The sequence below is a fragment of the Lontra canadensis genome, unplaced genomic scaffold (genome assembly GCF_010015895.1).
Source record: "Lontra canadensis isolate GAN:19392208 unplaced genomic scaffold, GSC_riverotter_1.0 scaffold1, whole genome shotgun sequence".
Lineage (NCBI taxonomy): Eukaryota > Metazoa > Chordata > Mammalia > Carnivora > Mustelidae > Lontra > Lontra canadensis.
The window spans coordinates 102,261,020-102,287,027 of NW_022630995.1; positions in this window are offsets into that span (position 1 = coordinate 102,261,020).

Sequence of the window (26,008 nt, forward strand, 5' to 3'; positions counted from 1 at the left end):
TGCAGGCAATTGATGAAAAACATAAAGCTATTCTGATTAATACAAACACTTGAAGTAAGAGCTTATTGGTGACAGTGGTAGACTTATTTCAGCCTTGGCATTCAATTTATTTGAACACTGCACAAACAAAGCCAAACCATTGAAATAAAAATATATCTTCCAACCACAGAATATTGAGCTAAAAAATTAAAATTAGATTTATATTTTTCTGATTCTATTTCTAGATTTCATGGCAGGGCACATGATCCAGATAGGATTTTTACCAAATTGAAAGATCTCATTGTGATGATCAAACTCAGCAAAGTCTGGCAGGTGGGCTGAGGGATCCACCTGCTTTGGTAAGTAGAGATGCGCTGCAATGACAAAGTTGAACTGTTGTGACAGAGGCCATATGGCCCCTAAAGCCAAATATATTTACTATCTATATCTTTACAGAAAATATTTGCCAAACTTTGATCTAACTTAAAATACAGGCTATGAAACATATGCAAAATTTGTTTCAGTGAAACCAAGAGGTTACCTCAAAATAATAAGCAGATATACACCAGACCAGGTGAAGTTGAGGTATAAAAGAAAATACATTATTGACACCCAGGAGAAAGATTCCATATTAAAAGAAAGAAAAAAGGAAGAAAGAAAGGAGTGTTTTAGCAAAGAGATCATAAGAATTCCAAATCAAAACCTATAAAGACAAATACTTCAAACTGCAACATTTTGGATCAAGCTGCTTTTGACTTGGGAAAATCCAAGCACTAACAGAAAAACTGTAAAATATTGTATAATGATTTTATTTAATATATAATGGAATAAGATGAGAAGAGTAAATAAGAAAATTATAAAAGAGATGATCCAAAATATACACTAAGGGCTAAAATTGTCCCAGATGGCAATATAGATTGGTAAACATGAACTTGGGCTCTAGAGTCAAACTGCGAGTTTACATTATGATTCACCATTTATATGTAGCTTATAACAGTGCCTTGTACAAAATAAGCAGTCATAAATGTTTGCTCTTGCTGTGATTTACTATTTTAGCTGATAATTTGACTTTGTATCAATATTATTTTATGATGTATCAAAATTTTGTGCCTTCCCTTCATCTAGGAATTAAATGAATGTTATTTAGTTATACTCCATGCTAAATTTTCATGAACTAACATGTCTATAACTGGATTAAAAATTTATATATATATGTCATGTTCCATAGCCTAGACCTCATCACTACAAATTCTGCAACAATTTAACCCTTTCTGAACGCCCATTCCCGTTAATACCCCAAACTCCCACAACCCATATTAGTTTAAAACAGTTTTAGATTTACAGAAAAATCTTGGAGGTGGTACAGAAAGCTATCACATGCCATACAACTAGTTTCACCTACTTTAATATTTTACATTAGTAAAGTATATTTGTCACAACTCTTGAACTAATATTGATTCACTACTATTAACTAAAGCTTATATTTTATTCAGAACTCCATGGCTTCCTCCCAATGTCTTTTTCTGTTACAATATCCTATCTAAGATATCATATTATGTTTAGTCTTTATGTCTTCTTAGACTCCTCTGACCTGAGAGAGTTTCTCAGACTTTCCTTGTTTTTGATGACTTTGACGGTTTTGGTAAGTACTGGACAGGTATTTTGTAGAATGTCTCTTGGTCATGATTTGTCTGTTGTTTTTCTTATGATTAGATGGGGCTATATGGTTTTAGAAGAAAGACCACATAGTTGAAGTGCCAAAGTTCATCACTTCATATCAAGGGTACATGCTGTAACCACTTCATATCACTGTTGATGTTAACTTTGATCACCTGGCTTGACATAGGGTCTGTCAGTTTCTCTACTATAAAGTTATTCTTTTTTTTTCCCCCTATTTCCATATTGTACTCTTTGGAGGGAAATCACTATATATGGCCTGCATTTATGGACGATAAAGCTATGTGTCAATGGTGGAATATCCACACAAAGTATTTGGAATTCTTGATGAGAAATTTGTCAATTTTCATCCTCTTCATTCATTAGGGCAATCACTGCTTGCTATCTATCAATATTGGCCCATGGATTTTATTCTAGACTTCAAGTTATGATTCAGTTTAGTTTGTTGAGCATTTTTTTTTTTTTTCAGTTTTAGCCATTGGGATCATGTTCAGTTGGGTTCTGTATCCCTTTGACATACTCATCATTGTGGGTTTTGGGGATTTTTTCAAATTTTTTGGCATTATGAAATTATCCAAGCTCATCTTGTATATTTCCTCTGACAGTCTTAGAATAAGCATTTCTTCAAGGAATATTAGTTCCTTTTATTGGGGAATGGTATTAGAAACCAAATTCTGAGTGCCAGGTGTGCTTGATGCTAAGATGTTTTTGCTTCTAGGCCCTATCAATGAACAGAACATGGAGATGATCTGTGTGTATATGAACACTGAAAATGGGGGATTTTGTTGAACCTGTAGATGACTTTAAATAGTATGTTCATTTTAATTATATTAATTATTTAGATTCATGAAAATGGATGATATTTCCATTTGTGACTCTTCTTGAATATCTGTTAGCAAAGTTATGTAGTTTTTACTATAAAGATCTTTCCTTTTACTTCCTTGATTAAATTTGTTCCTAAGTATTTCATTATTAATGATAATAAATTGTAAATGGGATGGTTTTCCTTACTTCTGTTTCAGATGCTTTATCATTATGTAAGGAATCCAACCGATTTCTGTATGTTAGTTTTGTAACCAGTAAATCATGAATTCTAACTTTTGTTTGATTCTTTGGGATAGTCTATATATAGGATCATATTATCTGGAAATAATGACAATTTTACTCTTCCTTTCCAATTTGGATGCATTTTATTTCTTTATCTTGCTTAATTGCTATAGCTAGGACTTTCAGTACTATGTTGAATAGGAGCTGTGAAAATGGGTATCTTTGCCTTATTCCTGATCTTAAGGGAAACACTTTCAATTTCTCTTCATTGAGTATAATGTTAGATGTGGGTTTGTCATATATGGTCTTTATTAGGTTGAAGTATGTTCCTTCCATATCCATCCTGTTAAGGGTTTTTATCAAGAAATCATGCCGTGTTTTGTCAAATACTTTTTCTGTGTCTATTGAGACGATCATGTGATTTTTATTTTGAATCTTATTAATGTATTACATTAATTGATTTGTGTATATTGCATATGTTGCATCCCAGGGATAAATCTCACTTGATCATGGTGTATAATCCTTTTATTGTATTCTTGAATTTGGTTTGCTAATATTTTGTTGAAAACTTTTGCATCTATATTCATTAGAGGTATGAGTTTTCTTTAACTTTCTATAAGTTTTCTTTTTTTGTGAGGTATCTTTATTTGGTTTTGGTATTAAAGTAATGCTGGCCAAGTGGAATGTTTGAAAGTCTTCCCTCTCTGATATTTTGGAAGAGTTTGAGGAGGATTGGTATTAACTGTTTAAATGTTTAGTAGAATGTTTCAGTGAAGCTATCTGGGCATTGTCTATGATGGGAGCTTTCTTGATTACTGACTCAATCTCTACTTGCTATTGGTCTATTCAGATTTCCTATTTCTTTTTGATTCACTCTTGGAAGGAAATTTATCCAATTCTTTTATCCAATTTTTATCCAAATTTATCCAATTTATCCAAATTTATCCAATTCTTTTAGGTTATGTAATTTCTTTATCATATAGTTGTTCTTAAAATCTATTACAATTCTATATATTTCTGTAGTATCAATTGCAATGTTTCCTTTTTTAAATTTTATTTGAGTTCTTTGGATTTATCTTCTGAGTCTACCTAAACATCTATCAATTTTGTTTGTCTTTTCAAAGAACCAGCTCTTAGTTTCATCAATCATTTCTATGGTTTTTCTGGTCCCTCTTTCTTTCTTTTTTCCTTTTATCTTTTCTTTTTTTCTTTCTCCATTCTAATCCTTATTATTTTCTTCCTCTTTCTAACTTTGGGCTTAATTTCTTTTCTTCTTTTTCTTGTTCCTTGGGGGTACAAAGTTAGCTTGCTTATTTGAGATTTTCTAAATTCCTTAATATATGCATTTATTGCTATATTAATACTATATTAATATTATATTAATACTATATTAAAATTATTGCTATATTAATACTATATTAAAACTCTCTAATGGTGTCAGTTGGTTCTCACAGGGTCTTTTCACTTTGTAAGAATCTTAGTTCTATCTCTTTTTCCACATGAACCATTTCTATGTTCCTAATCTCCAGCTTGTTAATTTTCTCTTTTATGTGAACTGTTCTATTTCTAATGTACTCTCATGCATTCTTCATCTTGTTTATTGAGTTCTTTAGCTCTAGAACTTTTGTTTGATGGAAACTGCCACTGTCACTGCATGTGAAGTAGCAAAAACCTCTCTTATTTAGGTGAGGTTTTATTTAATTTGACTCTAATAATTCAACAGGTTGGTAGTTAGAAGCCTTCCTTTTGTTTTCCAGAAGCTAGCACTATTGCATAAATTTTTGTTGCTAATTTGGAAGTTGATACTAAGGCTGAGAATATGCACATTAAAAAAAAAAAAAGATGGGAGAGAGAGGGTAAGTATGTCTTTAGCACTAGACAGCTTTGGACATGCCCATGGCCCAGTGGGGGAATTCTCAAGGGAGGGAGTTTTCTAGTGGTCCTCTTGCTTCCAGGGGCAGACAGCAGGAGACACTTTGCTTCGGTTCTCTATGTTTGCCTACTTCTCTTTTCTTTCCCACCTCCCAGTTACTGTGGACTCTTCAGAGAGAGCAACTGGTCTTTCCACCTTTAACACATGTTACAGGCCGACCCCCACTTGCTGCCTTAACCTTACACTTCCTCCACCAGAAAGGTCTTGCTGGTTCTCTGTTGGACTGGCTTCTCTGCCACCACAAAATCTGCTGATGCAGGCTGCACCACCATTTTCCCTGCACAAATACAGAATATCTCTCCATTTATTTAGAATCTTTGATTTATTTCACTAGTATTGGATAGTTTTCTGCATTTAGATTCTGTATATGCTTTGTTAAACTTACACCTAGGTATTTTATTATTTGGGGCTTTATACCAAATTGTATTTTTTAAGGTGTTAAGTATTTATTATTAGTATATCAGAAAGCAATTCATTTTTATGTACTTACTTAGTACCTTGTGGCCCTTCTATACTCACTTGTTTCAGATTTTTTGATTAATTTTCTTTTTTTATTTTCTACATAGACAATTATGTCGCTGTGAATAGAAACAATTTTATTTCTTCATTCATAATCTTTATACCTCTTTTTCCCTTTGTCTTGTCTTATTGCATTCACTAGGACTTCCAGTATAATGTTAAATGAGAGTGAGAAGAGAAGACATTTTTGCCTTTGTCCCAATTTTAGTTGGAAACTGTTCAGTTAAGTTAATCACATGTATTTTATTTCATTTAGTATCTGTGTTCCTGAAGTACAGTGTAAGCTCCACAAAGAAAGGATATTGTTAGGGGATATTTGTTTACTAAATCCATACAGCCAAAAATAGTGCATTTATGGATGTTTAATAGTATTTGTTGAATAAATTAACAAGTGAAAATAAATATGCACAGATACATTGAGTTTAAATACATGAAGAGATGGGAAATTATTATTTATTTATATTTTTGCTCATATACACACATATATTTCCATATATAGAGAAATGGATTATCAAGGTCAGCAGTTTTGATATCATTAAGTCATATTCTACATAAGTTAAATTGGTTCCAGTAATTATAATTCACATTCATAAAGCAGTTTATGTTTTTCAAAGCACTATCATATAGTGTTTCACATGATCGTCATCTCCACTGGTATTATTACTGTAAGTCTTCTTTTCATGTAGAGAAACTGAAACCCATTTTCTTGCCAAAGGGTATGCATCATATGAGTGTCAAAGTCTAAAATTAACTCCAGATCTTATTATTTCAAGTCTATTTTCCTTCTTTTCACACAGTGTCCCTGTGTTTTTCATTATTTATAATGATTGTAATTATACAGTACATTTCTATCAATTTCATAGGATTAGTTGAAATCTGTCATATACAGAAATACAAAATGATCAGTGGATGAATATAATTGGCATGCTTAATAACTAAAAGTTTTCAACAATTAAAAAGCTAAAAAAAAACCCTTTATATTCTCAAAAACTTTATTAACTTTATTAGTGCCTTATGGAGAGGTTTTGTTCAATGTCCTTAAGACTGAAATCAGAGTAAATGATACTGTATATATCCTACCTATATAGATTTTCATTGTGTTTTAAACTTGACCATGTTGTTGGCTTTCCTTGTTGTTGGCATCAGTTCCCACCAAAATAAGATACCTGAAAAATGTACTTAATTTCAACTTCTCTTAGCCTGACAAGTATAACCAATTAATAATAAAATTCTATTAATTTTACTTAGCAAGTGTTTCCAGAATATGTATATTTTCCAATTCTCCTTTCGCTGTAATAGTTCAGACTCTCACCATCTTTCACCTGATCTCCAGGGACAGCATCTTAACTTTTCCCCCTTAAATAATCTCAGACAATTCTTCAGTACATCAGTTTGCATAATGGTACTTTTCTACCCCAACCCCATTATACTCTTCTGTAAAGGGACAGATAATAAACATTTTAGGCTTTAAGGCATATGGTCTCTGTTGCAACTACTAAATTCTACTATTGTAATGCAAAAGTTGATATAAACAACTTATAATTGAGCAGCTGTGTTTCAATAAACTCTTATTAAAAAACAGACTGTGAGTCAGATTTGGCCCATGGATGTTAGTTGCCAATTCCTGTTCTTAGTGAATACGGCCTTTGTTATAATCTATGCCATCAGCATCTGGGTGCTCAGCACTTAGTAGAAGCTAAAAATGATTCCAAAAAGGAACAGATAGTGCAGTGACCAAAAGTCATACATCTACCTCAAGGGACTTTAGTTATAAGCTGAGGAACTGATTTAGTCACTTAGAAATTGTCCATGAGGGAGAAAAATATATAACCTTCCATTGTATATAATTAGTTTCAGATCTTCATAAATTAGCTAATGTATTTGGTTGGTTCTGGGCTGGAAATGTAAATTTTGGAGGTAGTAGCATAGCAGTAGCATTTAAAGTCATCGCTATGAAGTAGCTGAGTGATTAAAGAAGAACCAAGGGTGAAACTAGGGAGTACCAAGGAGATAAGTAAGGAGAAAAATCAACTTTCAAAGAGCTAATAATGATAGTAGATTCTACCTGGAGAGGTCTGAGATATAGCCAACACAAAAGAAACAGTATTGAAGATGTACTTTCATGAGTCAAGGTGAAAAGTATTTAAAAACTAAAGAAGTAACCAAGAATGGTGAATGCCACCAAGATATTCAGTAAAATTAATCCCTGAAAAATGCTCAGGAATTCAGAATTAAACTCACAAATCACCTTATCAATCTAGAGCAGTGAAGCTAAAAGCTAAATGCTCATGGGTTTATTAGTGGATTTGAGGTAAGAAAGAAAAGATAAATTAGTGACTTTAAAACGAACAGGGGCACCTGGGTGGCTCAGTCATTTAAGCATTGGATTCTTGGTTTTGGCTCAGGTCCTGATCTCAGAGTCATGAGATTAAGCCCTGCATCAGACTCTGCACTCAGTGTAGAGTCTGCTTGAGATTTTCTCCAAGCCCCTTCTTCCTTCCCTTTTGCTCCTCTGCCTGCTTACTCCTGCTCTCTTTCTCTCTTAAATAAATAAATAATTAAATAAATAAAATGTTGAAAAACAAACAAAAAGCACCATAGAGCTATTGAGTATGCCATATCATGGAAGAGTTTGTTTTCAGTTTATCTTGCTTATTTATGAGGTTCTGTAAGATGGAAAAGCATTGTGCATATCTAAGTGACTAAAAGGAATCAATACATAAGACTATATTGAAGAAACATAAAAATCTCAAGAGAAATAATGGACAAAGTTTTTAAAACTGAAAATGAGAAAAATAGCTAGAACAGAGTTGGCCTAAGGGAGCAGAGGAGACATATCTTCATCTGAAAATATTGGAAGACGTTAAGGATAGAAGTAAACAGAAACGTTTCAGGCAGAGAAGAAAGCTGAGAGTCAAAAAAAAAAAATACAGTTGATTTTTCATGTGGAAAAAATGTAATAAAGTAAGTCCATAGCTGAGAAAGAGACAGAAAGAATTGACAACTTAAGGAAGTTTCAGAAAGCTTTTGAGAGAAATGAGAGGTATTGATCATTAAGTACATATAAAAGGATTCCAGGATAGTATGAAGGGCACAGCCATGAGTAAATCTTGAATCTCTAATGGCACAAATATGCACCATTAGTTTTCTTTTTCTTTTTTTTTTTTCAATATTCAGCAGCACAGTGTAGGTATTGAGAAATGAGATGCTGAAAATTATCCATCATTGGGCATTTGGATAATCCATGAAATCAAAGAGCAATGCAGTAAATGAAAGAGGATGTAACCAATAAATAGCAATTGAAAGGATATTGCATAAATTGTCATGTTACAGTGATAGGATCAAAGTTACAAGGAAGCTGGTAGAAATGGACATCTGTGACTGCAGATCACTATGAAGTTTGGGAAAGGTCTTCTGAAAATGAGTGAGAATACCAGAAAGATAAGAAATTATGTTCAGAAATGAGATACTGGAATTTATACCTCAAAAGCAGAAAAGTTCTTGGCAATGAGAAGAACCAAATTATAGTTACAGTTTTTGTAGGCTGATATAGAATACAGGTAAATAGCACTCATGACATCATGGAATGTGATGTGAGGGTGTTGTAATTGCTATCCGCTGGAGGTGACACTGCAATGCCCTGCCCCAGTCCTTCACCTGTACCAATTACCAGCTTTACGTCTACTGCCAAGCACCGTGCTTTTTTCTCCCCGCTGAGGGTTTCTCGAGCGTCTTGAGACTTGGCTGCTATCTGTGAGATAGAAGAGAAATGGTGGAAAGTTAATGTCTTCCCTTCCCCCCAAAGCTCTTAACCAATGATGGACCAGCTCCCTCACCCTTTGGTTGGGATAACATTCAGTGTGTGTTTTGCTCTAGTTCGAAGAATTCCTCCAGTGGAAATAAGTTTCAGTATCAGTGGTAGCTAGTTTGAAAGCACTCTTTCCTGGTTCCATTTTCTTCCTTACCTATCTTGTTACTCTAAACTCAAATTCTTCCCTTTGGGTTCTTTTTCCACCCACACTATAACGTTTATATAGATCCTGAAGTTTCTTACAGTGATGTGGGCAGTGGAGGGTGGAAGCAGCAGATAAAACAAGAGTCAGAGGTGACTTCAATGAAAATAGTTAAATAATACGTATTTATACACATGGATTGAAGTAAAACAACTTAGAAGGCAAATGTGTCTTATGTGTGTCTTATCCCAGTGACATCAAGGCATGAAAATCATTCACAGAGAAGACCTCAAAACATGATTCAAGAACAAACCCATTTAACAAACATTTACTGAATATTTGTCATGTGGTAGGATTAAACTGGGTGTCAGAAACACAAAAATAAATGTTACTATTCATGACCTTAATGTGTTTGCCTACTATTGTGGTGTAAACCTTTAATCAGAAAATTCTAATATAGTGTAAAAATAATGACTAAAATATACATTATATGTTGTTGGCATAAATACAAAAGATACCTTAAGATCCAGACATATCAGAAAAGACTTCATGGAATAGATGATTTCTGAACTCAGTTTTAAAATTAAGTAGATGTTGGGGCATATGGCTGGTTTATTCAGTAGAGTATACAGCTCGATCTTTTGAGGTCATGAGTTTGAGCCCCATGATGGGTATAGAGATTGCTTTTTTTTTTTTTTTAAATAAAATTAAGTAGATGCTAACAAGCAAAGAGGTAGAGGCAGAGGAGTAGAGGTAAAGCAGTATCTCAAGATGAGGGGATGAACAATGTTACAGAGGGTAAAAAATAGCAGGATATGTGTAAAAAATTACAAGAAGATTAGTGCTTTGGGAACTAAGAAGGAGGAAAAAAGGTTTTGGAAAGCCAGGCAAGGGACAGATCATTACTTATATGTTCACTCTTGGAAATCTTATCTTACACGATGAAGTATCATTGAGGAATGTTCAGTAAGTGAAATAGTTTGCCAACATTTGTATCTGAAATAGAATTGTGTGTGTGTGTGTGTGTGTGTGTGTGTGTTATGAGATTGAGAGAAGTTAATTAACACAAAAATAAATTCAAAATCAGAAAAATATCAGAGATTGGTAGAAAACTTATCTTTGATGAGATACTAATGCATGGATAATTTCAGTAGATGCACTAGTTTAGTAAACCACTTCTGAAAAAGCAGAATTTATGGTGAGATTTAAATAATTAGGAGCCAGCTATGTGAAAATAGAGTAGGGCATATAGTCAGAGAAAACAGCTAGTGTGGAGGGTCTGTGGTAGATTTAGTTTGTCCTGACTGAGAATAGAATATTCTGGCTGAGATAGTAGTACAAAGAGAGTAATAAGAGATGGATATGGAGATAATAAGAAAAGCCTAGATAAAGTAGGGTTTTAGAATCAAAATAAAAAGTTTGTGTTTTATTCTAATGTGATGCTGTGTGAAACAGAATAATAGACCTCTGAAGAGATCCACATCCTAATCCCTGGAACCTGTGAATAGGTTCAGCTGACCCAAGATAGGGAGATTATCCTGCAATACCTGCTTTAATAACAAATATCCTTGAAAGTAGAAGAGGAAGCAGAAGAAAGAGTCAGAGGTAAATATGGCCATGAAAGAAAAGCACAAAGAGATGCAGTGTTGATGGCTATGAAGATGGAGAAAGGAACCTTGAGCCCCGGAATGTGAGTGGCCCCTAGAATCTAGAAAATGCAAGAAATGGAGCGCTTTTAGATCCTCCAGAAAATGTAGGCCTGCCAATATTTTTATTTTTAGTCCTGGGGGACTCAGGTTTCTTACCCTGAACTGCAAAGTAGTACATTTGTATTATTTTAATCCACTCATTCTGTGATAATATATTATAGCAATAGTAGAAAACTAACCTATGAGACATGGGAGTTGGAAAACAAGGGGATTACAATAACTGCACATGATTTTAAGACTTCTGTCATTGTATGGATGGTGGATTATGACACAAGGACAAAAATGAGGAAGTCAGTTATGAGTAGGCTACGGTAATTTAAGTGAAAGATGATGGTAGGTTAGACGCAAGTATTAACAGTGAATATAAAGAGAAGTGAGCGGGTTGGGATATGTTTTGGAATTAGAATTGAGAGAAGCTGCTCATTGATTGGATTTAGGGACTGAAATAAAAGGGGCTATTGAAAAAAATGCATACATGCCCATCCGGCTGATTGTGACATCACTCACAGAGCAGGAGAAGAACAGTGCAAAAGCGTGTTGGTGCGATAAATGAGGAGTTCTGAGGCCGTAACGCTATGTTTTATCCTTGTGGTTGTGTCAAGTAATCAGTCAGATACATAAGTCTGAGTTTTGGGGGAAGGTCAGACATGTATGTTTAGATCTGGGAATCATAAGCATGGAGGTGCTCTTTAAAGCAATCAAGGGACTCATCAAGGGAGAATATATATATATATATATCAAGAGAAATGGAGTCAGGAGACATAGCGAGGTGCCCTGCGAAAATGAAGGATAAATGAGAATACAATAAAATGAAGAACCTAGAAAGAGTGGTCAGGGACATAAGAAGACATCAGAGCTATATGATATCACAAAAGCCAAGGCAAGAACATTTTTCTAGAACAGGTCTCAGATACTGCTGTGAGGTTAAACAAAATGAGTCAAACAAAACAAAACAAAAAGTTGAGTTAACCATTAGATTTCGCAACATGGAGGTAGGTAGAAATCTTGACTAAGTCTCCAGGAAGTGCCAGTAAGGGCCCAACTGAAGTAAGTTGAGGTTAGATTGAAAGACCGGGAAACATAGGCAGTGATTTCATGGTAATCATTTCAATAAATTTTTCTGTAAAGGGAGGCATCAAAATGGGTTAGTGATTATAGTCAGGTGTTTTCCTTGTCAGCATAATAACTTTCCAATAAATTGACACAAAGTGAATATTTTATATGTCGCTTTTCTTCCTCCCATCTTATCCTGAAGCATAACCCTTAATAACCCTTAACTTACTTTCCACTTCAAGTACATTTCTTCATGATTTAGTCGTTTGTCTACATTCTCATAAATTCCCAATAAATGCTTACTGAGAGCCTATGAAGTAGAAGACACTGAGATGCTATCTGGAGAGAGATCAGATCTGTAAGTTTAGATCTGGAAGTCATAAGTATAGAAAAGACATATATAGATATAGATGGCATCTGGCATCTAAGAATAATGATTTAGTAATTTCCCTTAGATTATAGTTCTTCATATAGTAAAAGTATATAGATTAGTTGTCCAAAACCATTGTCATGAACTATTCACGGCTCTATTCAAAACTGCCTACCGTCCTTAAAACCATTGCTTTTTTAATGGACTATTACGCCACTTCAAATACATGCTTTGTATTTTTATATCTCAGTGCTCTATATTTTCCCAAAGAATATTTTCTACGTCAGGTCCGCTCATAGAAATCGTAGTCATAGAAGTTGAGGACTTACTCAATATTTTACTTCTTCCAAAGTCTTCGGAAGAATCGACTATCCAGCCATAGGGATCTTTTTGCTTTGAAATATTGTATCAGTTGTCATACATACTGTATGTATGGATTATCATAGTGTTTTAATTTGCCTGTGGGAAAGGGGCTCTTACGTTACTTTCACTGTGTTCTCAAAAATATCTTTCCAGAGTGCTTAAACTTAGTAACTCTTAATGAGGTTAGATTGAAAGATATGAGTATACGTTGAATAGATACCCTGCAGTGTATACTTTGAATGAGTATACGTTGAATAGATACCCTGCAGTGCTTCGTGAAATAATTAGGGGAACACAACACAAAACTGAGTTCACAACGTGCTAAAAACGAGCCCATATTCTAGCTGTTGTATTTACTAGTGGCTACATACAAGCAAATCCCTCCAAATCTACCTTAATGAAACAAGATCCTACAAATTCTCTAAGGCATTTATTATTGATGTGTTATTCTGTGAATGCTACCTGCTTCTCTTTCGTATTCATTTGATAGAAGAAATAGTGAGTTCATTTTATAATGAATTCAGATAGTCCCATTCAAACCTTCTTTTAACCTCATTACAGTCAAATGGCATGACAGATACTGAATGCTGAACTTAAATTTTGAGAACTTATGTTAAATAGATGAATGCCTCGTCAGCAAGGTCTTTCATCAGCAATTGATTATTTTAGGCACTGAAATATAAAAAGTACTCTTGAAAGTTAGAGGGAAAAAGATACAGTCCCTCCACCCCCAAATGATTTAAATTGAAATAATTCTGTGTTTCATTTTGGAGAAAATTGTAAAAGATCAGACTTTTCCCATAGGAATTATAGTACTTCCAGGTTTGAGTTTAAATTATAAATATCGCAGAAACTGCCTTACTCATGGTGTTTCAAATTATTCCCAGTTGTGTCTCTTACTGAAACAAAGATGCATGACTATACTTGTATATAGTGGAGGCTGGGGGCGGGGGAGGGCCGGGAAACTTTCCAACTCTTTGAAAAGGTTACATCTAGGTCAAATTTGGATCTGGCCTTTCCACAAGCTGAACTACTTTTTCAAAAATCACAAAAAGAAAAGGATTCTATGATACTCTTCCCTAGTGTGTGCATTTTATTTCATCTGAAATTGATTGCATAAATTTTGGACTTTGTTGGAGGGGAGGGCATCCATCCACATATACAAGAGTAATTAAGATGAATAGCAAACATCCCTCTGTTTTAGTATCTATCAAAAGTCCAAACCACACTGTGAAATTATATTAAAATAAAATTTTCTCTGTATTCTGTCACATGATATGGAAACCTCATAGTTATTTCTCATTTTTAAATCCTTAAGTTGTATACTGTATGTTTACTTATACTGTGTATTATATATTAATAAAAGCAGGAAGTCAAATGAGAGGATGACAAAAGTCAAATGATGACAGTCACAGATAAAAGGAGAAAAATATAGAATTTCTAGATAGTCTTTGAAAGAAGAATCCTTATAAAGAAGCTGCATTTCATAATAAGTAGGCAACATATTTGTAACCTGAACCCCACAGGCACTGTCTCTGAGATTTTTGCTGTAAATAAAATTGAATCAGCAAAGGGAAATTCATCTGTTTTATGAGTAGGTTAATAGACAGTGTTAGCAAAATGTCAAAAAAATAAAACTAAAACAGATTTATTTTATTTTTTAAGCATTAGAAAATTAAAAAATTAAATATTCAACCTCTTTATAAATTCTGAACTTCCTGTTCATATAGTCATTATTTCACTTCCTTGATTTATAAACTGACATAGGTTTGTTTCCTTCTCAAAAAACTCCTTCATACTAAAGTTATAACATATAATTTCAAATGTAAGGGATCAAAAATTGTATATCTTGGAATGAGAAATAGGTATTGAACTCTTTCTTTTCAAGTCTAGCCCGAGAAATATCAGAAGTTGTTAGCCACATTCAATCCCGCTGGTGGTTATAAAGTATAGAGAGCAGTTTGCCCATTCCCAGTTCCACACAAATGAAAATTTAAGAACCCAAGTATAAGGGAACAAATTTGAGAAGTGCAATGATTTTAAAGACATAAAACGAGCTAGGTAGCTTAAAGAGAAATTTTATCTTCCTAATTCACAGATTGACCTCCTATGGCTTCTGGCACTTCCTTCCAACAGTGTTCATACAAGCTACAACATAGATGAACCCTGAAAACAGAACTGCCCCGAGTTTAACTAAGCTACTCCATGGTATTGCTGCCTTGACATCCATTTTGTGTGACCAGGTGGTCTGCAAGGACCTCACACTGAAACCAGTCCTTCACGCAGTGCATGCCCTAGATAAAAGCCTGCAGTCACACAAAAATATAAGTTCCTTGTGAGCAACAGTCCTGCTTCCAGGTTCTTCTCCTTATTCACCACTTAGGAAAGCCCTCCCAGGGCCTCATCAAGAGTCCATTCTTTTGGTTTGAATGGATCAATTCAGCCTCAGCCCAAGAACCCCCAGATGCTCTCTCTGGACCCTAATAAAGGTGTAGAACACAGGTCCTCTTGTTCTCTCTGTCTGTGCCCTGATGGCTCCATGAAGCCAGCCAGGTATTTACTCCAAGACTGAGTAATAAACTTCTCTATTTCAATTTCTCTTGTGGTCCATTATGGAATCAAGGCTCACCATCCCACATTTGTGCTGCATTTAACAAACATGAATTTGATAGATTCATAACAACAACAGTAGGTGAAAGAAACTAGTCACAAAAGAGCATATATTGTATGATTCCACTTACATGAAATATCTTGAACAGACAAACCCGTTAGGCAGAAAGTGGATGAGCAGTCACCAGTGGGGAACAGCAAATCACAATTAATGAGCTTGGACTCTCGTTTGGGGAATGAAAGCTTTCTAAAACTAGATAGAGGTGATAGTAGCATAATTTTAAGAGTATACTAAAAGTGAAAAAACAGTATCGTACACTTAAAAAAGTGTGAGTTTTATGGTATATAAGTTATACATCAATAAAACTGTTGTAAAAGTCAGTGTGGCAAATTTTGGGTATGCAGTCAATGGTTTAAATATCTTCTTTAATTGGAAAACTAGACTATACATATTAATACTATCATGTATTTTAAAAACTTTCTACTTTTATACAGTTTTACAGAATACACTTTTATATACATTAGCTTTCTTAAACTCACAATAACCCTGTTACTGAAATAAGAGTTCTCATTTTAAGGAAGAGGACTTTAAGACATAAAGAAAATGAATGATTTGTCCAGTGTTAAGGGATCTAGTGAGCTACATATTCAGGACTCTTCTCAGGTCAGGCCTTGCCATCTTTTCCTGACATTACAGATGACTCCTTGAAGATTTACTGAGAGCAACACATAAATGGATGGGAATGAAATGGGAGAGTCTGGATTCCAGAGAGGACTGCTTTAGTCATAACTACTCTCTCTAGAGAAAATGCGGATGGTGCAGAGTGAGAAGTCAGCAGCAATTTATTGTTTGATTTCCATGTTCCCAGCACTAACATAAAAAGAAACCACTGAGTATGGGGTTATGGTTAGACAGGGGATGCTGTTTTATAGGAACATTGAAAATAGAAATGATTCAGTAAAATTTAAAAGTAGGAACATGGAAATGCCTGGGAAGAAACAGAGCAGAACATTTCTAGAAAAATCATTATTATTAGAGCTATGAAAAAAAGCTATTCGTGATCATCAATATCCTTATATTTCTTTATAAGGGCCATTTGACTAGTTCTGGCAAAGGAACATGAACAGAAGCAAAGAAAATACTATCTACACAGAGAAAATGAAAAACTCATGTCCCTCCTTCATCTTGCTGTCTTTCCAGTGGAGCTGTCATACTCCAGGTTGTATAGCCATAAGATAGACTGATACAAAGACTCACATTAGACTGCGAGGTGAGAGAGAGAATTTTTTTTTCTTTTAAGCTACCAAAATTGTAAGGTTTGCTTGTTCTTGCAGTATAGATTATCTCATCCTTGTTAACTTGAAGCTGAGTTCTGTCCTTTTTTTTTTTTTTCTTTAAATATGTGGTGACACTACATATTTAAAGTAAGGGGGAAATAAAAACAATTATGTGGAAGTTAAAAAGTAAGCAATCTATATTATGCCCAGACCAAACAATACAATATTTCGGGATGCAATGTGCAAGGCAGACTGCTTTGTATGTTTACTATTCACTGGGCTTGGCAAAGTATTCAAAATAAAGAAACACCATTAAGGCAGAATTAACCAAGTTGTAAGCAGAAGTAGAAAGAAATAGAGTCATTTAAGCTCAGAGGCTCACCCAACTGGAAAGTATTTCTAAAAATAGGATGAAAGAGCATTTGAAAAATAAAGACCCATTAGGCTTTCTCAGTTGATGTAATCCAAGGACCCAGGTAAGGGTATGGTTTTTTCTTCCAAGCCTGATATCCTCAAAGCAGCCATCGGTAAAGAGGTAGGGGTTTGAGGGTGAGCAAGTGAGAGAAAGCAAAGGCAGCAGATCTGAAACAGATGTCTCACAAAGATTTGTGGTATGGATATTGACACATTGAACTGACTGGAAGAAAAATAGATTCAAACACTCATATTTGAAGAAAATAGTATTGATAAAATGAATTTGAGTATTTAAGACTTAAAACAAGCCTTAGGCCTTTAATCTTTCTTAAGTGGATATTGGACTTAGAGAAAGCTGTTTATTCCCCAAACAGATCATATTCAGCCTTCAGATGGAGTCAGGAATGACAATGGAAAGGAAGAAAGCTTTCTTAGGAGCTATGGAAAACTGTGGACAGAAGTGTTACTAGATAGCAGAATAACAGACTAATACAAAAACCTCCTTAATTACCAGGGTTAGGGACTTCACAATGTTTTCTATGCCTCCCATTATCTTGTTTTCTGATTAAGAGCTTCATTGTGGTTATGTCCCTGCTCTATTTTTTTTTTCTTTTGAAAGTGTTTGCTTTTTAGTTCATATGACATGACGCCAATAGGAAATACATTTGGAACTAATGTTGAGGGCCGTGTGGACAAGCTTCCTCCAGTTGCTTACGAAGGAAGTAGAGGACATTGGACATTAGGAGGCAAACTGTAGTGTCATCCCATTGTGTGACACCAATTAATATGCCCTTGGCAGCAGTACCCAAGAAAATCATTCATTTATTTGCTATTTCGTACTGAACGTAATTAACATAAGCAAGAACAGTAAGGGGATTAGATCCATATCCTGCCTTTTAACAATAGAGATATTTATATATTATTTATATACTGTTCTTTTTTTTTAAATTATGGCAGTATATAGGCAAATGGAGAACTTTGAAGTGGTATAAAAAGACTTATATTTTCTCACTTTTAGCTCTGTTTAGATTATATGTGTTATTTTTATTTGCTCAACGTCCTTTCTCTCCACCTCCTGGTGGCAGCCCTCTCCTCCATGGCTATGTTTCTAGGCATATCACCCAAACAAGTCAGACATAGTAATTCAGCTTCTTTGGTCACAATGACTATTACAGAGGCTGAGCACATGGTCCTATGCCTTATATTTTATATGATTTCAGCCAGTGGTCATAAGTTCACACAGGAGTAAACCCAAACATTCAGGTGAGAAAGTTACCCAGACTTTTGGATAAAGTTGATTTGATGTAATTATGTTAATGTATGAGAAAGTATCGTTTGTTTTTTTTTTTTAAAGATAGGCAGAAGAAATTCTGGGTGGCTTTGACTTTCTGTGATTTCAAACACTCCTAGGTCTAGCACCACATTTTTCTACTGACAGATTTATACATTAATGGGAGTAACATTCCTCTTTTCATTTAACTTAGGTTGGCTTAGATTTTTGTCACTGTAATTAAAAGAACTTCTAATTAATTTACTTCTAGCCATACCCATAACTGGTAAATAGTTAATACATCTCCTTGTGTATTGTCCTGGAAATTTTCCATCCATATGTATACTTGACTATCTATGTATAGCATGTTTTACATAGTGTATTGTGCAACTTTATTTTCACTTGACAGTAAATCATCATTCCATTAGATTTCTTTGCTTACTTATTCCATAATTTCCTGTAGTCTCAGGCAAGTTGAGCGCAGTAGACAAACTAGAATAAGCTACTGTAGTCAAGTAACTAAAATGATAATCAGACCTGGGAAAATGCTTTTTGGGGTGGTCCAGAAATGAAGGATCTAGCCATAAGGATATCAAGAGGAAGTGCATTTGGAATGGTTAGTACGAAGCTCTAAATTGAGTATCCTAGAATACTGGAGGACAGCCAAGTGAACACAACAGACAGTAATAAATTAGGGTCACAGTGGTTGTGGAAGTACTTGTAGGTTAAGGGAACCCCCAGAGTGTTTTGAGCAGAGAACTGAAATGATCTAATTTAGGTATTAAAAAGAACACCGAGGGGCACCTGGATGGCTCAGTTTGCTGAGTATCCCACTTTTGGTTTTGGCTCAGGTTGTGATCTTATGGTTGTGGGATCAGCCCTGCATGGGCTCTGTCCTCCCTTCAGTGTCTGCCTCAGATTCCCTCTCCCTCCCCCTCTGCCCTCCCCACTGCTCTTGAGCTTGTGTGCATGCTCTCTAAAATAGATAAATAAAATCTAAAAAGAAGAAGAACAACACCACCACCACTCAGGCAGCATTAAAGAAAATAGACCAGAGGAGAGCTACAAGCAATATGGAAACCAACTGGAAGGCTATCTCCAGAGTCAAAGCAGGAGATGATGGTGGCACTGTTGACAGAGGGTTAAGTTCTGAATATATTTTTAAGGAAATTGTGAGAAAATTTGCCGATGAAACAAGTATAGAGAAAAAGAGGAGTCTGACTCTGAAATTATTGACCCAAGAATTAGAAGAATGGAGTTACCATTTATTAAGAAGGAAAAGAAGGAGGAGGAACAGATTGTGCAGGTAGTGGGCAGCAATCAAAAGATTCGGTTTGGGAAATATTCATTTTGAGATATTCAAAAGGTAAGTGGAGTATTGGGGATCTGGCCACAGAAATGAATTTTAGAATTGTAACATGAGACTGTGTAGGAAATAACCACAAATAGAAAAAGGAAGATGTCCAAGAACTGAATTCAGTTACATATCAATAGCAGAGACTGGGGGAATGAAAAGAGACAGAGAAGGAGTATGCTTTTGGATGAGGCAGAAATCCTAGAAATAAATGAAACAAGTGTTTCAAGAAAGAAGTGATCAAGAGCACCAAATACTACTCACAGGTTGAGTATGATGCAGAGCGAGAACTAATGCTAGGATTTGATCATTGAAAGTCACAGGTGATCTTGTCATGAACAGTTTTAGTGAAAAAGCATAGACAAAAGCATGGCTGGAGTAGATTCAGGAGACAAGAAAATGAGAGGAAATGGAACCATGAAGTATGGAAAAATTTTTCAAGATATATTCATATTTAGAAAAAAAAAGTGAATAGAAAAAAAACTTGCTGCCAAGCAAAGAAATTCAAAAGTATTTTTTTAAAGATTGAGTATAATGGAGATGATTTGTTTTATATGGAAAAATTGATAATACAGAAGACAGAAAGGAAGACAAATGTCTTTTAATAATCAAACACAGTGTAATCCACTGTATATGTAAGTGAAGATTTTGGCATCAAAATGGAACAAAATCTTGGAAGAAAGATTAACAGGTACAGAGGCCAGTAAGCTGGTGGATATTTGTGTGAGCATGTGGGTGTCGTATTCTTCTTAAGATTGCTGTCACTTTTTCAAGAAAAATAAAAAGGGCATCATCCAAGAAAAAAGAGGAAGTGGTGTTGGAGGTTTGGAAAGCAAGGAGAGAACAGATACAGTCATTAAGAATGTGGGAGAAAAAATGTACAATGATAGCACTAATGGTCCACCCCAGGTTTGTGATAATGAACACAAAGTATAGCAAGTTAGGATGATGGTTTTGAATCCTATTTAGTTACATTGAAGATTACAGGTGCTAGGTCAGCAGAATATTAGATTTCCCAAGATTTGAGGTTTTTCCAGATAGGTGCACTGGATTAAAAAAAAAAGTCAGGGGAAGCTCTATTCATGACCCTGCAATTGAACTACTGGGTATTTACCCCAAAGATACAGATGTAGTGAAAAGAAGGGCCATCTGTACCCCAATGTTTATAGCAGCAATGGTCACAGTCACTAAACTGTGGAAAGAACCAAGATGCCCTTCAACGGACGAATGGATAAGGAAGATGTGGTCCATATACACTATAGAGTATTATGCCTCCATCAGAAAGGATGAATACCCAACTTTCATATCAACATGGATGGGACTGGAAGAGATTATGCTGAGTGAAATAACTCAAGCAGAGAGAGTCAATTATCATATGGTTTCACTTATTTGTGGAGCATAAGAAATAACATGGAGGTTATAGGGAGATGGAGAGGAGAAGGGAGTTGAGGGAAATTGGAAGGGGAGATGAACCATGAGAGACTATGGACTCTGAAAAACAACTTGAGGGTTTTGAAAGGGCAGGGGATGGGAGGTTGGGGGAGACAGGTGGTGGGTATTATGGAGGGCATGTATTGCATGGAGCACTGGGTGTGGTGCATAAACAATGAATTCTGTTAAGCTGAAAAGAAATTTTAAAAAAAGGGGGGGGAGGATAAAGGATGAAACCAGAGGAGCAGTTCTAATGAGGGATTGAAGCTGGGAAATTATGGGAAGAAGCACACAAAAGGGGTGAAGGACAGAAAAAAATGTAGCAGATCAGTGGAAGAGAGATTCTAGTGATGCAAAAAAAAAAGTTTTTTTTTTGAAGTTTGAGTATTAGAGAATTGATCAGGGAGGCTAGGAAATTTGAAAGTGAGAAGCTTGAAATTCTGAGTGCAAAGGGCTATGAGGTTATTAGAAATGTAGGTCTAAGAATGATGAGAAAAAGCTAATGAAATGAAGACCAGGTTACAGAAGGGAACATCACTATGGATATTGAAATTATCAAGAATTATGATAGAAGTATTGCAGAGAGAGAGAAAGAGAGAAATAAGGAGAGAAGAAAGGAGGACAAAGGGTGGGAGGAAAGGAGGAAAAAGGAAGGAAAGAGAGTCCTCTGTGTTAAGACATTGAAGGGACATACAAGGTCACACAAAGTGGGTAACTGGCTGCTACAAGTGGAGATAGTTCAGGGCATTGTATGATGACAGATTATTTTCAAAACCCCCTCCCCTTTCTTTGTTAATGGCTGCATAGAATACATTGTATTAATATGTAACAATTTATGTTGAAACTAGAAGAGCAATTGCTAATTTAAAATATGTGTTTCTTTGAATTGAGGTAATATTTTTTCAAATTGATCCCCCAAGTTCTTTGAATATTGCCTTTTTCACCATAGCTTTAAAAATTTTAGGGGTGCCTGGGTGGCTCAATTGGTTAAGCTTCTGCCTTCTGCTTAGGTTCTCAGGGTCCTGAGATTGAAGCCCGCATTCCTCTCCTTGCTCAGAGGGTAGTCTGCTTCTCCCTTTCCCTCTGCCTACTGCTCCCCTATTTGTGCTCCCTGTCAAATAAATAAAATAAAATATTTGTTAAAATAAATAAATAAAGATTTTCTAAAATGAATCAATCTTTGTCAATATGATATATAAGGAAAAAAAATGTCATATCTTAAAAAAACAGATTTATGGGGTTATAATTACATAACTTACAATTCACAAGTTTAAAATACACAATTCATTTAACTTTGATATATTCACAGACTTGGACAACCATTCACCACAATGGATTTCAGAACATATTTATTGCTTCACCAGAGAAAACCCATGCCTATCAGCAGTCACTCATTCTCTATTTGTCCCCAAACCCCACAGCCTAGGAAAAGATCAATATAGTCTGTCTTTACAGATTTACTTGTTCTGGACCTTTCATATAAACTAATAATACAACATGTGGCCTCCTGTAACTGGCTTATTTCATTTAGTGTAGTGTTTTCAAGGCTCACCCGTGTTATAGAGTATGTATCATTTTATTTTTATAGCTTAATATTATTCCATGTATGGATAAATTTTATTTGTCTGTTCATCAGTTCATGGGTATTTAAGGTTGTCTCCAATTTTTGGTTGTTATGAGTAATGCTACTAAGAACATTTATGAATAGACATTTTTGTGTTGACATATGTTTTCATTTCTCTTGAGTAGATACCTAGGAGTAGAATGACTGGCTCTTGTGGCAATTCTGTGCTTCAACGTTTTGAGGAATTGACAAACTGTTTTGAAAAGCACCATTTTACATTCCCACCAGTAATGTTTAAGGTCCTGATTTCTCTACATCCTTGCAAGGCTGGTTATGACCAATCTTTTTTATTATATACATTCTAGTCAGTCTGAAGTATATTTCATTGTGATTTTGACTTGTAGTCCCGCATAGCTAATAATGCTGACCATTCTTTCATTTTATCATTGGTCCTTTGTATCTTTAAAGAAACATCTATTCAAAACCTTTGCTCATTTTTTGATCGGGTTATCTCTTAATCATTGAGTTGTAAGTTTTTTACATATTCTAGGTATAATTTATATAATTTGCAAATATTTTCTTCCATTCTATAGGTGATCTTTTTACATTCTTGATAATATCTGTTAACGCATGAAAGTTTTCAATTTCTATGAAGTCTAATTTATTTTTTCCATTGCTTATACTTTGGTGTTGTATGAGAAGAATTGCCTAACCCAAAGTCAAGATTTATTCCTATGTCTTCTTAAGTGTTTCATAGTTTTAGCTCTTATATTTAGGCTTCTGATCCATTTTAAGTTAATTTTTGTGTACGGCCTAAAGAAGGGGTTCAAAATAATTCTGGTCAGGATAAAACTGGATAGCTGTGGCTATCCAGTTGTCCCAGTATTATTTGTTGAAAAGATTATTCTTTTCCCATTGAATTGTCTTGGCATTTTTGATAAAAAAAAGTCATTTGACTATTAAAAAGAGAGAGAGACAAACCAATAAACAGACTCTTAACTATAAAGAACAAACAGATGGTTACCAGAGGGGAGGTGGTGGGGAGATGGGTGAAATAGGTGATGGTGATTGAGAATACACTTTCTGTGATGATCATTGTGTAATATATAAAATTGTTAAATCACTGTATTATAAGCTTGAAATGAATATAACACTGTATATAAACTACACTGGAATTAAAATTTTAAAAAATCATTTGACCAGAGATGTACCAGTTCATTTCTGAACTCTCAATTTTTTTCCTACTATGCCAGTAATATGCTGTTTCATTTACTTTGTGGTAAGTTTTGAAAACTGGGTAGTGTGCGTTCTTCAATTTTTCCAAGAATATATATATATATATATATATATATATATATATATATATATTTTTTTTTTTTTTTTCCTATTTGGTGCCACTTGAATAGGCACATGAATTTTATAATCAGCTTGGGAATTTGAAAGTGATTGCATTTAATGTACAGGTAAGTTTGAAGAATATTGCCATCTTAAAGATAGTAAGTCTTCCAACCTCTGAGCATGGTATATCTTTCCATTTATTCACATCTCCTTTAATTCCTTTCAACAATTTTTTGTAGTTTCAAAGTATGAATTTTGTGCTTCTTTTGTTAAATTTATTCCTAAGTTTTTTTTTTTTTTTTTTTTTTTTTTTTTTCTATTGTAAATGAATATTTTTTCTCAATTCCATTTTGAGGCTGTTAACTGTTGGTTTAAGGAAATGTAATTAGGTTTTGTGTTTCAATCTTATATTCTGAAATCAGTTATTTATTAGTTTTTTTTTATGGATTCCTTAGGGTTTTCTATATGTAAGATCATATTCTCTGCAAATATAGTTTTACTGCTTCCTTTCCAATCTGAATTTTTTTTTTCTCCTTCCTCCCTCCCTCCCTGCCTTCCTTTGATTTTTTCCCTAATTGTCCTGGCTAGAACTTCCAGTGTTGAAAAGAAGTGGTAAGAGTGGATATCCTTTTCTTATTCCTGATGTTAGAGGAATAACATTCTGTTTTTCATCATTAATTATGATAGCTGCTGAGTTTTTTTAGAAAAGATTTATTTCTTTATTTATTTGAGAGAGAGAGCATGAGCATGGGAGTGCACAAGAGTGGGAGGAAGGGTCAGAGGGAGAGGGAGAAAGAATCCTTCAACAGACTCTCTGCTGAGCATGAAGTCCAAACAACTTGGGGCTCAAACTAGGGTTCAATCTCAGGACCCTGAAATCATGACCTGAACCAAAACCAAGAATGAGATGCTTAACGGACTGGGTCACCCAGTCACCCCCTACAGCTGCTGTTTTTTGTTCTCTGTAAATGTCATTTGTAAGGATGAAGAAGTTCTCTTCTGGTGCTAGTCTTAATGTTTTTATTTTTATTTTTATTTTATTTTTATTTTTTTTGAAATTTTTTTTGAATTCATTTTTTTTATTTCTTTTCAGCATAACAGTATTCATTGTTTTTGCACCACACCCAGTGCTCCATGATGTTGTTGTACTTTTAAAAATTTTTTAAAAATTTATTCAGACACTTTTACATAATTTTTTTCTGCTATATCTGTTCCAAATTTTTCTCTTGGTAAACTGGTAAAATTAAAAAAAAAGAAATATATATGTATGCGTATATATATATATGTATCTATATATGGACATATATTCTTTATTTGTTCTTAATAAAAGTAGTTTTTCTCTTAGGCTACATTTTTAATTTAAACATCCTTTCTTTTATCAAGAAATTCAAAATTTTGATCAGTTCTTTTTTTTTTTTCTTTTTTTTTCTTGGTGTGAGAACTCAAGTAAAGATCCAACTTCACTTGTTTTTATGAACTAACTACCACTTTCTCCAAACTAAAATTTTTTGTTTCCTACTTTTTTCACAGAACCTAAATCAAAACGTGCCACAGAGCAGGCTCTCAATAGCTATTTGTTGAATCAGTGAAAGAAAACAGATTATTGTGTTTGTTTAGACTATATTTTATATATAAATTAAATAGTAATAACTAAAACCACAGAAACAAAACTTAGAAAATAATTTGATGTTACCTAAAAATTTCAGAATATTAGCTACATAATGTCTGTATATATTTCTGTCTGTGTGTGAGTGTATGGGTTATTTTCATTGACTTTATAAATTTTTGTTATTAATTTTGGGTAGTTCTACTAAAAAGATTGCTTGCGAATATATAGTGACATTTTTCAGGCATAAGCTATGGAATATAAGTGATCAATATATAAGAAAGCTTAAGCAAACTGCAAGGAAACATTGAGTGCATATAGCAAAATAGATGTAAAATGTGTTTGTGCAAAATTTCAGAATAGAAATATGTGAGAAGTTATTCAGAGGAAACCTTTAACTGAAGAATAGATGTTTTGAAACAGTTTGTGTAAGAAATCAGAAGAGGCCTCTGACAAGGAAGTAACATGGCTTTAACCTACAAAAATTAAGAAAAGTATTTGGGAATATAAATAGGAGGGTATTAGAAATGATTAAAGGAT